Source organism: Lithobates pipiens, unplaced genomic scaffold (assembly GCF_037356315.1).
Source record: "Lithobates pipiens isolate NorthernLeopardFrog02 unplaced genomic scaffold, aLitPip1_a1.2 Scaffold_28, whole genome shotgun sequence".
NCBI lineage: Eukaryota > Metazoa > Chordata > Amphibia > Anura > Ranidae > Lithobates > Lithobates pipiens.
In genome coordinates this window covers 11,750,325-11,765,764 of record NW_027507789.1, presented here as the reverse complement: position 1 = coordinate 11,765,764, position 15,440 = coordinate 11,750,325, and the positions used below count along the sequence as shown (strand labels likewise).

Here is a 15,440-nt window from a genome sequence, read left to right as displayed (position 1 = left end):
CAGACAGAAGGCATCTTTAGAAAACCGCCAGGGCTAAAAGCTCTGCTTTGCAATCTATTGATCTATACATCTACCTGGACAGCAACGCTCTGAGCGGCCTGAGGAAGACTGCGATGAAATGAGACAGATAACGGGAATGATCATCATAATTGCTCCCTTTACTCTTGGTTTTCCCCAGAGCTCATAAGAGTTGTAGTTAACTTAAAGCACAGCTAGAAAGCCAACATGGCTAAAAAAGACTCTATAAAGAGACATTGGTATCACTTTGCTGGTCAGGCACTGTACTAGCTAGGGTGGTGTTATGGGGACAGTTCCATCAAAGTGTTTTTTGGTTTTAGAATGTAAGCATGTGGGCAATGGTCTTGATATCCAACAAGATCATATAGGTGTGATGGTCATGTCCTCAAACTTTTGGCTATGTAGTGGGTAATGGACCCCACTTCCCCCTTTCTAGGTCTCATCCTATTCCATTGGGGTAAGAACAATTGCTCAAAATCACACATACCAATACCCTGGCATGAGTTCCCTACCCCAGCCTATCCTGACTCCTGCGTTAAATTTTGTATGCATCTGTACTTACTGCAACGTACTATGGTCAAAGTAAGTGGTGCACCCCATTTTTCCATTGCGATACTTTGTTGTTTTATATGTATTGACAGACTCCGAAGACACCGCAGTTTTTTATTTAATTTTTTTTGTACCAATCCAACTCACGCTTTTATATAATATTTCGCCAATCTTTACTATGTTCAAAATGTTTGATGGAGAGTGTTTGTTTTTTTACTTTTAAAATAATGATACAAAAAAAAGCCTGCAGTGTCGTCTCATAAGACATTACTTGCCATTTCTGTTTTACTTGCGCTTGCAGCGTCTGTTTCTTTACTCCACTTTTTCTCCCTCACCTACTGCTTTTCTTTCCCTACAGCTTTAATCTTTTCTTTCTTGGGCTTTTTATCCATTCAAATACCTTCCCCCCCTCTTTTCTTATACTCTACCTTAATCATTCTTTTTCCTTCCTTCTTTTACATTTCTTTTACCTTTTTTGCCTCCCTCTTACCATTGTTCTTTCTCTTTTTCCTCTTGTCCCTTCACCTTTTACTTTTTCTCCACACTTTCCCCTTCACTTTCTTTCTGTTGCCATTCCTTACCTTTTACCTTTTTCCATTTTAATTTGCATATCTCCTCCAGCTTCCCATACTTCTCCCTATAGCTCCTCTACCTTTCCCTTCTATCATTTTATACTTTCCTTCCTTACCTCTTTCATCCTCACCCTTTTCTCTTCCCTTCCTTCTCTCTTCTGTTTCATTCATCTTTTTTATTTTATTTTTTATTTTTTTCGTTCAATGGTTTTTATTCAGTTTTAACAATATACAAAGGGTGAACATTATTTGCCGTGTATTAATATGAAATACACATACTTACTTGGGTGACTATAGATGGCAAAGTAGTAAATCTACATGAGCATTGCTATAGATTTCAAGTGCTACTTATAGGACAAGAGGTGTTATTCTATTCCTCCAGACACCCCAATGGGAACGTACTGTGACTTGGTGGGAGGACACCTTCAGGCCCATATCTCTATTATATCAATCACACATTCGTCTCTTTTTTTGCCTTCTCCCCTTTAGCCTATTCCTCCTTTCTCTTCCTAGTTTTTTGTTAACTTTCCATCACTGTACTACAGCCCCGCTTTTTTTTTAAAGCAGAATTCTAGTTAAAGTATAACTAGTCTTGAAAATTCTCCCTCTCTCCCCATAACATTTATGCTATCCTCTTCTTCATTCTGCATTCTTTTTTTTTCTTCTGTCTTCTCCTTCCTCCTCCTCCTCCTCCTCCTCCTCCTCCTCCTCTAAACTCTTCTCCTCTACCCTCTTCTTTGTTCTCCTCCCCCCCTTTCTTGTCCTACTACCCCCTCTTCCTTGTGCTCTTCTTCTCCTTGTCCTCCTCTTCTCCTTCCTTGTCCTCCTTTTCTTTGTCGTCATCTTCCGCTTCCTCGTCATCCTATTCTTCCTTGTCGTCTTTCTTCCTCCTTCTTCTCCTTCTTCTCCTTCTTCTCCTTCTTTTTCTCCTCCTTGTCCTCGTTCTCGTCCTCGTCCTCGTCCTCCTTTTCTCGTCCTCCTTTCTCGTCTTCCTTTCTCGTCTTCCTTTCTCGTCTTCCTTTCTCGTCTTCCTTTCTCGTCTTCCTTTCTCGTCTTCCTTTCTCGTCTTCCTTTCTCGTCTTCCTTTCTCGTCTTCCTTTCTCGTCTTCCTTTCTCGTCTTCCTTTCTCGTCTTCCTTTCTCGTCTTCCTTTCTCGTCTTCCTTTCTCATTCTTCTCCCTCTACCTTCCTCCTATTCTTTACCCCCCAGTATCTGATATCTCCTACTCTCCTTTCCCTTTTCACATAGAGCATAAACAAAAAGGGAGAGAAATATTACTATATTACTCTTTTCTCTCACTTTCCTCCTTGGTTATTCTCTCTGCTGCATGCCTACCTATCTCTTTTTTTTTTTTCCTTGGAGCTCCTACGACTTTTTGTTTTCTTCACCAAAGACTCCTTAATACCCACTTATTTTTTTACTTTTCCATATGCCTTGTTCCTTTTTGTTTTCTTTTCTCCTATCTGCCCTGATATATTTCCTTCCTCTCCTTCCTCTCCTCCTTCCTTCTTTCCTCTTCTTCTTCCTTCCTTCCTTCCTCTTCTTCCTCTTCTTCCTCTTCTTCCTCTCCTTCCTCTTCTTTCCTTCTTTCTTTCCTTCTTTCTTTCTTTCTTTCTTTCTTTCTTTCTTTCTTTCTTTCTTTCTTTCTCTCTTTCTTTCTTTCTTCCTTTCCCTCTATACCTATTTCCTTCTCTTTCTTTCTTTCTTTCTTTCTTTCTTTCTTTCTTTCTTTCTTTCTCTCTTTCTTTCCTTCTCTCTTTCTTTCCTTCTCTCTTTCTTTCCTTCTCTCTTTCTTTCCTTCTCTCTTTCTTCCTCTTCTCTCTTTCTTCCTCTTCTCTCTTCCTTCCTCTTCTCTCTTCCTTCCTCTTCTCTCTTCCTTCCTCTTCTCTCTTCCTTCCTCTTCTCTCTTCCTTCCTCTTCTCTCTTCCTTCCTCTTCTTCCCACCCTATATCACATATCTCCTACTTTCCCCTTCCCTGTTCCCCTCAGTCATGTTTCTTTCCCCTCCTTTCACTCACACTCTCTCCCCTTTCCTTGCGATAATATCCGTTCGCTTTGCTTCATGCCTGCCCACCCCTTTTGGGCCCTGAAGCTCCTAATACTTTTTGTTTTCTTTCCCTATGGCTCCTCTGTGCCCCCTAATTTTTTATTTTTTTTTTCATATTCCCTCTTCCTTCCCTGCTTATTTTCTTTTCTTTTCTCTTATCTGCCCTGATAGAGGTTCTCCAAATGAAAGCACAATAAATCTCCAACCTATGACTTGATTTTCATACCCTTACTGAACAGGCGGCCGGTAAGAGGGTTGTGTTGTGTGTGTGTGTGTGTGTGTGTTTGTTTTTTTATTTTTTAATTTTTTTTATTTTTTTTTTTAATTTTTTATTTATAGATTTTTTTTTTCCTAATGCTAAAAGTCTTTGCGGATTGTTATTGTTGTTATTTATAGCAAATTTCACTTTCTGAATCGTTTTTTTTTTTCTTTTTTCTTTTTTTTTGTACTGTGCTTCTTTCTTTCTTTCCTTTATTTTTTTTTCTTTTTTTTTTTGCTTTACTGAGCAACTGATGTGAAAGGAAAAGAGTGGGCAGCCTGCTTGTTTGCTATGATGGTAATAATGATTGTTTGAGGTGATGAATATTCTGCACAGCGAGACATTTTAGGTGTAAGGGGGAACCTGCCTGTGCAGCAACATCAGAAAGTTTTATCTGTACAAGAAAAAAAAGAACTTTCTGAATATTCTACTTTATTTTAGCCAACAGCAGCTGGAATCTGATTTAATGCTTTACAAAGCTCCGGCATAGTCTCGCCCTCCTGCTGCCATATTGCACTGCGTTTTTCTGTAGAGTATTTCAAAAATTGAGAGTTTGATTTAAAGAAAAAAACACTTTGTGCATTATAGACATCTATTCATTAAATCATTTGAAATTTTAATTTTTATTTTATTCAGTACTCAAAACTAAACCCTATGTGTAGACATCGTTGTCAAATATGAATGCAACTCTTCTTTCATTTATATATAGTTTAATAGTGTGGGCTCCTTGAGGGTAGGGACCAATGTGAGTGTGCAGGAATAGGGATAATTGTAGAAACTCACCAAGGTTGTACTGGATGGACTGGTGTCTTTATTCAACCTTCCTAACTATGAAACTATGAAACTATGTGTGTGAATGTGTGTGTTTTTTTTTTTTTTATGCAACCAGTGTTAGTACCCAAATTTGACTCGTTATCAGCTTCTTGCTATCCGCTGTACAGAGAGAGGGATAAGTAGCATAATAAGCCAATCGCTGTGCTGTCCTAGCAAGGAACATGCTAATTGGAGAAGAGAGCAGAGTTGCATAGAAATGAGCTTATTAGTTTGCTACTTCTTTCACTGTACACTCACTCTGCTCCTCCTCCTTTTTTTTTTTTTTTTATAACAAACATGTCATACTTATCTGTTCTGTGCAGTGGTTTGGCACAGAGCAGTCCCCATCCTCCTTCCTCGGTCCCCCATCGGCGCTCCAGGCCCCCTCCGTCCAGCCTAGTGCCCCCATAGCAATACTTTTGCTATGGGGGCACCCAAGCAGCCTCGCTCCAGAGCTGCTGCTCCATGTGTCCCTTCACACAAGAAGCACAGCTTGGGCCCCACCCCTGGTTCTGTTAATCTGACTGGGCGCCATATGACGTCCTGCAGAATAACAGCCGCTACGTGCCCGTGGGGGGGGCACATCGCGGCGATCAGTAGTGCGGTGTGTCCGTCTGACACACCGCTACGCCGATCTTGATAAAGAGCTTCCGACTGAGGCTCTTTACCATGTGATCAGCCATGTCCAATCATGGCTGATCCTGATGTTAACAGGAAAATCCGGTGATCGTGAGTAGAGGAGAGCCGATTGGTGGCTCTACTGACAGGGGAGGTCTGCACTGATTGTTTATCAGCACAGCCCCGACCCAGATGCCCTCACTGGTTCACAAGGGAAGCTGTTAGGATCACCAGGAATGCCCCCAGCATGTGGATGGCCAGGTATGTACCCCATGGCCATCCACATATAAAAAAAAAAATGCCCAATACATGCCAATCCATACACTGGGTATCAGGGCACTGACTGGCACCATTACAGAAATAAAAAAAATAAGTGATGCCCAGCAATGCCACCCACCAGTGTAATCTGTGCCACCTATCAGTGTCCCTCAGTGCTACCCATAAGTACCTATCAGTGCCACCTATCAGAGCCCATCATCAGTGCCACCTCATCGTGCCCATTTGGAGACCTCTGGGATTGTCTAGGGTTTTGGGCCATACACTTAGACCAGGCACAACTTCAGACTGCATGACGGTGCCCACCAGGGCAAAGAGAGCCTCAAAAAAGGCATCACCTGCAGTTGGCTGATGTGTGTGTGTGTGTGTGTGTGTGTGTGTGTGTGTGTGTGTATGTGATATATATACCTTGATAGTACCTGGTTGGACCCACTTTTTGTCTTCATTCTTGGTGACATAGATTCAACAAGGTGTTGGAAACGTTCCTCAGAGATTTTGCTCCATAGTGACATGATATCATCACACAATTGCTGCAGATTTGTCATCTGCACATCTATTTTTTTTTTCCCAAAGTTTTTATTGATGTTAACAAAAAGGAAACGGTTACAGTTGTGTCACACAACAGAGTACAATGATATTGTAACATGGTTACCAAATATAACCAGCAAATAAACAAAACAGAAGCATTGACATGTAATGGATATAAATCTATCAAGAATAGGGTTGTCAACCAGATCTACTACTATGTTCTAGGTTGGGGGTAGAGTATCAAAAGTTGAGGAAACCAATAATTCTGAAAGACCCATTGAATGCCTAATAAACATCTGTTAGGAGCTACGCAGCAGAAGGAATGAACTTGGGTATTGAGTTCTAAGGATATCTATAACTATTAGTTAACAAAGGTTAGTTGGTCGGGTTTCATATATACTGTCAATAGTATGATCTTAAAATCTGTGGGAATCAGGAGGTGTGGGGTGGAAAGTGAAATGGTGAATATGTTCCTATTCACATGTGAGGTTTGGGGATCTGATTTTTAAGGCGGTGGGACTCCGGTTAACAATTGGCTACATTCTGCCGAAGCTCTGAAGTGGTGCCAACAAGCCCAAGTCGCCCAGTATTTTGATGGGGCGTCTTTTGCTTGGCAAATTAAATTTTCCATTTCAGCCATGTTGGAGAATCTTTTAATCCAATCAGAGACTAAAGGAGGCGTAGTGGATTTCCATAGTGGAGGAATGCACATCTTTGCAGCATTAAGCAGGTGTTGAGCTAGAGAGCGGTAGTATGTTTTCATAGGGAGTGCAGAATGGTGTAGAAGCATTTGCGCTGGGGAGAAGTCGATGAAAAACGTGGTAATTTGGCATATAAGGCGATGAATCTCCCTCCAAAACGGTTGGAGCCGTGGGCAGGACCACCAAATATGTAAGAATGAGCCTGTGCTATCTGAACATCTCCAACAAGCAGGAGGTATGTTTGAATCACGCTTGTGGAGTTTGGCGGGTGTGAGATACCATTTGGAGAATATTTTGAAGTTGTTTTCCTGTACGGAGACATTAATGGAGTCTTTATGAATGAGTGTATAAATATTCGTCCAATTAGTGTCCATCAAGGACGAGGATAGATCAGTTTCCTAGCTATGAACGGCCAAGTTGGCTTTTGGACTTTGTGATGAGAAGAACATTGCATATATGCTGGAGATGACATGGCGTTGTGGTTCCGTTTTGGTTGCACAGCGTTTCAAATGGCGTGAGCTGCCTAGCAAAGTCTAGATTCGTAAGTCGACCCGTCAGAAAATGTCTGATTTGAAAATACACCCACAGCGGGAAGGGGCGACCCGAGGGTTGTGTAGGGAGTTCTGGTATAGATCGGAGTCGGGCATTGGAAAAGAAGTGCAGGGCCCTGATGTCAGGTGAATGCCACATTCCAGAGAGGAACGCCTCTGTCACGTACCTTGAGGCAGAGCCCGGAGTGCAGGGAGTGGCTTCTCGTAGACCTCTGACTCGAGAGACCCTGGTAGTGATGACAGGGGCTCGGGAGCTCAGAGGGACACAAGTGCCTGACTGGATGGTAGATGTAAGAAGCAGCAGACCGTTGATGGTGGAGGTGTATTGTAGTCCAGTAGCAGAATGCAGGCAAAGGTAAGGTTCAGCAGACAGCAACGGGATGCAAGTGATCGCAGGGTACAGCGAACAACGGGAGGGGTTCTGTAGTCCGACAGCGGATGCAGGTGCAAACGGGATACTGCGGGAAGTGGGAAGAGTCCAGTAGTCTGCAGCAAGAGGGAGAAGGCAACAAGCGCAGAGGGAGTAACAGCCGGGTATGGTGGAAGACTGGGAGGTGTCTTGTAGTACAGCAGCGGTGAACAGGCAACTTACAGATGACGGATGGTGTAACAGTCCAGGTCAGGCACAGGCGAGCAGATCAGGTACAGAAACGGAATACAGAAGAGTAGTCGGGTACAAAGCCAAAGTCGGGGGGCAGGCAGCAAACAGCAGAGTCGGGAACAGGCCGGGTTCAATACGGATCAGGATACGGATGCAGGTTCAGGTTCAGATACAGGTTACCAGGAAACACGGGAACGCTGTTGATCAGGCAGCAAGGCAGTGAAGCAAGGATCCAGTTTAAATAGCGCTATTGGCGGCAATTGTGTCAAACGGCCGCGCGCGTGCACCCGCGTGCGCGCTCCCGCGTGCACGCGCACGCCGCTGATCGCGGTAACGCTCTTGAAACTGCACAGAAGATCTCCTGCGACTTACGCCGCTCGGACGCCTATGAGAAGGATCTTCCTGACAGCCTCTGACAGGCCTGCTGGAAATGCAGGGTTAAATTTTATCGGTGTCATCGGGCTGTGGTGGGTGTGACATGCCGAATGAAAAGCTTGCAACGTACTCGAAATTAGGGGGTGTTGTTTGCATGTTTGAGGGATATGTTCAGGATCCAGCCATGGTAGGAGTTTAATTGGAGATATGGAGAAAGCGTTCTCTATCTGTATCCAGGCCTTGGTATGCGAATGAACATTCCAGTCAACAATTCTGGCTAAGTGACTGGCCCAATAAAATTTCTTAATGTCTGGTAGGTTAATGCCTCCTTTTGTTTTTGGTAGGGTCAGTCTGGCAAAGCTTAACCTAGCTCTCTGTCCATTCCATATAAAGTTGGCACAGGTAGTCTGGTATGATTTGAAGGAGGCCGGGGGGAGTTTTATTGGGACCGTTTGGAGGAGGTATAACAGACTGGGTAGGACATTCATTTTAATAATCGAGGCTCTACCGAACCAAGAGAATAGTCCTGTAGACCTTTTGAGATCTTCCTGGATGGTCTGGAGAAGGGGGACAAAATTAAAAGAGTATAAATTTCCTAATCTAGCGGGTAGTTTAATGCCTAGATATGTAATGGCCGTACTAGACCAGCGAAAGGGAAAATTTTGTTGGCACAAGTCTATCGTTTCGGTATTCAGGGATATGTTCAGGGCCTCCGATTTTGAGAAATTGATTTGTAAATTGGAAATTGCCTTAAAAGCATCAAGGTCTTTAAGGAGATTGTGAATCGAAACAAGAGGGTCGGTAAGAAAAAGTAGTATGTCGTCTGCAAAGGCGCCAATTTTATGGGTCGAGGGTTCCAATCTTTACCCCTTTGATGTCCTGATTTGAGTTCAGCCTGCGAAGGAGGGGTTCTAGGGTGAGGATAAATATTAGGGGAGAAAGCGGGCAACCCTGACGGGTGCCGTTGGACACGGAGAAGGCGTCCGACAGTTGGCCGTTAATCCTGACTTGGGCCGTTGGAGAGGCGTATAGGGCCATGACAAAAGATATCAAGCGTTCGGGTAAACCTATTTTCCGAAGGACTTCTGCCATGTAATCCCAGGCCACTCTGACGAACGCCTTCTCCACATCCAACGAGAGGAAGAATCCCTCCTGTGTCAAGGAGGTTAGCCAGTGGTGTATGGAGAGAGTGCTTTAATCGTATTATCTCTCCCTTCCCGGCACGAATCCCACCTGGTCGAGAGACACCAGCTGGGGCAGGAGGGGGAGAAGACGATTAGCTAATATCTTGGCATAAATCTTTAAATCTACATTAAGCAATGAAATGGGTCTATAGTTTGTCACCTGCGTTTCATCTTTATGGGGTTTCGGGATTACCGTTAGGTGGGCCCTTAGTAAATCTCGGGGGGGGGGGGGGGTGGTTTATCAGGCGTTATCGAGTAAAATGCTGCGAGAAAATGTTGTTTTAGGGTTTCTAGATAAGTTTTATAATAGCAAGCAATAAGACCATCAGGGCTGGGGCTCTTCCCATGTTTTATTTGTTTGAGGGCTGTCTCAAGTTCGAGCACCGAGAGAGGCGCTTCTAAAGAAAGCGCCATCTCCGGCAAAATGGGAGTAGGAGCAGAAGTTTGTAGGAAGTTTGCAATTAGTTGTCTTCTATGTGCCTGGTCCTCTTGTTGTGACGTTTCCTGTATGTTATAAAGTTTTGAGTCATCTGCACATCCATGATGTGAATTTCTTGTTCCACCACATCCCAAAGGCACTCTACTGGATGAGATATGGTGAGTGTGGAGGCCATTGGAGGACAGGGACCTCATTGTCCAGTGGTGAGATGATTGGAGCTTTGTGACATGGTGCATTATCCTGCTGGAAGGATGGGGACACTGTAGTCATAAAGGGATGGACATGGTCACCAACAATACTCAGGGAGGCTGTGGTGTATAAACCATGCTCAATTTGTACTAAGGGGCCCAAAGTGTGCCAAGAAAATATCCCCCCCCCCCACCATTACACCCCCACCACCAGCCTGAACCGGTGATACCCCTTCCCCCACACCATTACACCCCCACCACCAGCCTGAACCGGTGATACCCCATCCCCCCCACCATTACACCCCCACCACCAGCCTGAACCGGTGATATCCCATCCCCCACACCATTACACCCCCACCACCAGCCTGAACCGGTGATATCCCATCCCCCACACCATTACACCCCCACCACCAGCCTGAACCGGTGATATCCCCCCCCCCCACCATTACACCCCCACCACCAGCCTGAACCGGTGATACCCCTTCCCCCACACCATTACACCCCCACCACCAGCCTGAACCGGTGATACCCCATCCCCCCCACCATTACACCCCCACCACCAGCCTGAACCGGTGATATCCCATCCCCCACACCATTACACCCCCACCACCAGCCTGAACCGGTGATATCCCATCCCCCACACCATTACACCCCCACCACCAGCCTGAACCGGTGATATCCCATCCCCCACACCATTACACCCCCACCACCAGCCTGAACCGGTGATACAAGGTAGGATGGATCCATGTGCCAAATTCTGACCCCACCATCTGAATGTCGCAGCTGAAATCCAGACTTTTCAGACCAGGCAACATTTTTTCCAATCTTCTATTGTCCAATTTTGGTGATCCTGCGCCAATTGTAGCCTCAGTTTCCTGTTCTTAGCTGACAGGAGTGGCACCCGGTGTGGTCTTCTGCTGCCGTAGCCCATCTGCTTCAAGGTTGGATGTGTTGTGCATTCAGAGATGGTATTCTGCATACCTTGGATGTAACGAGTTGTTGTTGTTTGAGTTACTGTCGCCTTTCTATCATCTGCTCATTCTCCTCCGATATCAATTTCGTCCAGAAAACTTCCGCTCGCTGTATATGTTCTCTTTTTCCCACTATTACCTGTAAACCCCGAGAGATTGTTTTCTATGATGTTAATCACGATAGTGAGAGATGATGAATGTTGCACAGCGAGAGATCGGGGTGTACGGGGGAACCTGCCTCTGCTTCAATATCACAAAGTGATATATTCTTTATATATGTAAAAAGAACAATTTTTTTATTTTTTTTTATTTACCTTTTTATTGTGGACAACAGCAGCTGGAATCCGTTTTAATGCTCTACAAATCTCAGGCGTACCGGATCCCTCCTGCTGCAATAATGCATCGTTTTTTTTGTTTTTTGTTGTTTTTTTTTTTTTTCTGTGATATTTGTGAAAAGTGAGGGTTTCATTTAAAGCAAAACATAGAAGGGGGAAAAAAAACGAGTCCTGGACATTTTATTCAAGAAAATGTTCAGTTTTATTCAGTACTTAAAGCTGAAATCTAGATAAATATCAGAGACAAAACCAAATTCAGCTCTGAATACATTAATAATTCTTTAACCTCTTCAATACTGGGCACATTCACCCCCTTCCTGCCCAGGAGTTTCAATGTTCAGTGCTGTCTCGCTTAGACAGTTCTGCGGTCAGGCAATACTATCCCTTTATAAAGTTTTTTTGATCATTTTTTTTATTTTATTTTTTTATTTTTTTCCCCTCACAAATAGAGCTTTCTTTTGCTCGTATTTAACCACTTTAGGCCCTGGACCAATTTCCAAAGGACCAGCCCCCTTTTTGCGATTCGGCGTTGCGTCGCTTTAATTGACAATTGCGTGGTCGTGCGACGTGGCTCCCAAACAAAATTTAAGTCCTATTTTCCCACAAATAGAGCTTTCTTTTGGTGGTATATGATCTCCCCTGCGGTTTTTATTTTTTGTGCTATAAACAAAAATAGAGCGTCAATTTAAAAAAAAAAATGCAATATTTTTTTACTTTTTGCTATAATAAATATCCCCCCCCCCCCCCCAAAAAAAAAAATATATAAAAAATTTTTTTCCCCTCAGTTTAGGCCGATACGTATTCTTCTACATATTTTTGGTAAAAAAAAAATCGCTATTAGCTATTGATTGGTTTGCGCAAAAGTTATAGTGTTTACAAAATAGGGGATAGTTTTTATAGCATTTTTATTAAATTTTTTAAATTTTTTTTTTTTACTAGTAATGGCAGCGATCAGTGTTTTTTATTTTTTTTTATTGTGACTGCGACATTATGGCGGACACATCGGACATTTTTGACACATTTTAGGAACCATTGTCATTTTATACAGCAATCAGTGCTATTTAAATGTACTGATTCCTGTGTAAATGACACTGGCAGTGAAGGAGTTAACCACTAGGGGGCAGTGTAGGTGTTATGTATGACGTTATGTTTTTTTTTTTTTTATTGTAGGGGCATGGCCTGGAATGTGACATCACTGATCGTCCTTCCCTATAAAAGGGAACAGACGATCGGTGACACACAGGGAAGCACGGGGAGAGGTTTGTTTACACAGACCTCTCCTCATTCTTCAGCTCTGCAACCCGATGGCGGGACACCAGCGGCGATCGGGTCCGCTGGTCCCACGGTCACGGAGCTCAGGATAGGGTCCGGAGTGCCCGACCCACGGCTGGGCACTTAAGAAGCAACGAGCAGGTACGTGCTTGTGCCCAGCCGTGCCATTCTGCTGACGTACATCGGCGTGAGGCGGTCCTTAAGTGGTTAATCGCCCTTGGTTTTTATTTTCTGCTAAAAAAAAATAAAAAATAAATAAATAAATAAAAAAAATAAAAAATTTTTTTTGAAAATTAAAACCTTTTTTTTTTTTCTGTTAGATTATTTGCTAAATTTTATTTCTTCAAAAATTTAGCTCAAAATATATTCTGCTACATTTCTTTGGTGAAAATAACCCAAATCGGTGTATATTATTTATTCTGTAGGAAAGTTATAGAGCCCACAAACTATGGGATGTATATATCTGAAAATCGATCAATCCTGATGTACCGACGGCTGATCTAATTTCTTGAGGGCCCAAAACGCCAGGACGGTACAAATACCCCTCAAATGACCTCTTCTTCCTTTTTTTTTTTTCTTTTTTTTTTTTATTTATTTTTTTTTTTAATTAGACAGTCCAAGGTATTTAGTAAGAGGCATGGCAAGTTTTTTTGAAGTTGTAATTTTTTTTGTTACAATTTGTTGGACAATGAAGAAATGAAAGTGTGTTTTTTCAACATACTGTTACCAGTGCAGTATGGCGTTATCACAACTGGTGTGGCAGTGATCAGGGACACTGACTGGTGACAGTATGAAAAACAAAAAATTCTAATTTCTTGTTACACAGTAACACTGTACTACTCTGGGGAAGTGATCAGGATTTTTTTTTTTTTTAAACATATGATTGCTTATACTGAATTTTACTGGTATAAGCAACCATTTTTACTGATTGTAACAGAATTATTCTCTTTGTATTGAGATTAGCTGTGATTGCCCACAGCTAATCACATGGTACAGATGGACTGTGATTGGCCCTGTCTGTACCATGTGATCACTGTGACCATTCACAGCTAGCAACACAATTGTACACAATGGATGGCTTGAAAGGAAGCCATTCAGTGTGAACAATTGTCATGTGATCTGCTGTAATTGGTTACAGCAGTCACATGGTACCGGCAGCAATGAACACAGCCAGTGACCAATTGTGCTGCAGTGCAAAGGCGCGTTCTGGGAGGACATCCTATGTATGACTTTGTGTTTTGTCATATTCATTATTTGTATCTCTAGTTTACACAAATCACACACCCTACTTCTACCACACGTTTTTGTCAAGATTTTGGGGTCGCGTTTGTGCAAAGAGAGGGAACAAAAAAAAAAAAGAATTCAAAGAAAACCTGTGGTCGGACTTTAAAGGCACAACAAACACTGGGAGTACAAAAAAATTATTGAACATTTTTTGAAAAGTACATCTAGTATAAAGACCAGAGACATGAAAGAAATAATAAAAATCACATATACAAACAAGAATCGATTACATGATGTGAGCTCTGCTGCGTCTACGCGTTTCGTTGTACAATTCTTCAGGACACGTTTTGGGGTTCAGAAATTGCAAAGAAGAGAAGGATCTCACCATCTTGCAGGAGGATCACGTAAATACGTGTTAGCCCTTGTACACACGGGTCGGACATTCCGACAAGAAAATCCGTCAGATTTTGTCCGAAACTTGTGTTGCATACACACGGTAGGACAAAGTTGTCGGAAAATCCGATCGTACGTAACGTGACGAAGTTATTTTGTTACGACGGGACTACGTTCAGGCTAGTAGCCAATAGCTTTGGTCTAGGAATTTGATCTGAGCATGCGTGGCACTTTGTCCGATCGGAATTCCCTACACACAATCGGACAAAGTCCAATCGGATCATGTTGTCGGAAAGTTTTATAGCCCAGCTCTAAAACTTTATTCCGACGGAAACAGTCCGATGGAGCCCACACACAGTCGGATTATCCGACAACACGGTCTGATCGGACATTTTCCGTCGGAATGTCCGACCGTGTGTACAAGGGCTTAGTCAATCGGTGATTAGATAGAAAATGGTTTCCAATAAAAAAAAACATATGAAAAAAACTCCGGGGCAACGCAGCTCAATACCGCCGAAACCCTTTAACCACTTCAATACCGGGCACTTTCGCCCCCTTCCTTCCCAGCCCAATTTTCAGCTTTCATCGCTCTCGCGCTTTCAGTGACAATTGCGCGGTCATGCTACACTGTACCCAAATGAAATTTTTATCATTTTGTTCGCACAAATAGAGCTTTATTTTGGTGGTATTTATTCACAACTCCGTTTTTTATTTTTTGCGATATAAGCGGAAATTTGGAAAAAAAACAATATTTTCTTTTTTCTATTTTAAAAGAAATCCAATAAAATCAAATTTTGTCATAAATTTAAGCCAAAATGTATTCTGCTACATGTTTTTGGTAAAAAAAATTCCGTTAAGTGTATAATAATTGGTTTGTGTGATCATGTACATATGTGTGCAGATAATCCATTGGGACATGTGATTTTTAGTGGGATATATGTGGGGGACATGTTTTTATTATTAGGGACATGTGTTTTTATTATTTGGGGACATGTGTGTTTTGGGGACATGTGTGGGGACATTGTGTTTATACTGTGTGGTGTGTTTACTGTGTGGTGATTTGTGTGTACACTAGACTGGTGATCAGTGAGTAAAAAGCTATAAAAAAGCAGCCCATACTCACTGATCATCAGCCGGCTGCAGCGATCTGCTCTCCTCTCCTCAGCGATGACTTCTGTGTGAGGAGAGAAGGAGCCGATTGCCTAGCAACCGGCTGTTTGTTTACATCACACGACGGCCGTGATTGGACACGGCCGTCATGTGATCAGGAGAGGGCCAATCACAGAGCCCTCCTGCCGATCTGAGATGCGCCGTGTCCGGGTGACACGGGCGCATCGGGATCGCGCCGCTGCGCGGGCGATCCCGCTCCTTCTGATGGACGTTCCTGAACGTCCTATCAGGAGTAGACGGCTCCCACCCGGCCGTATATGTGCATTGGCCGGGTGGGAAGTGGTTAAGGGCCACCTGTGAGCCGATCATCAAAATCTTATTGAACAGGGGATATTAAATGGGAGATGTTGTGCGCC

The 15,440-nt window shown here is 43.1% G+C and overlaps 1 protein-coding gene across 1 annotated transcript in view; it reads left to right on the top strand.

Moving 5' to 3' along the window:
• Positions 1-15,440, top strand: part of SLC39A11 (solute carrier family 39 member 11) — a gene marked incomplete in the record, with an annotated part of 234,009 nt that overhangs the window by 55,971 nt on the left and 162,598 nt on the right.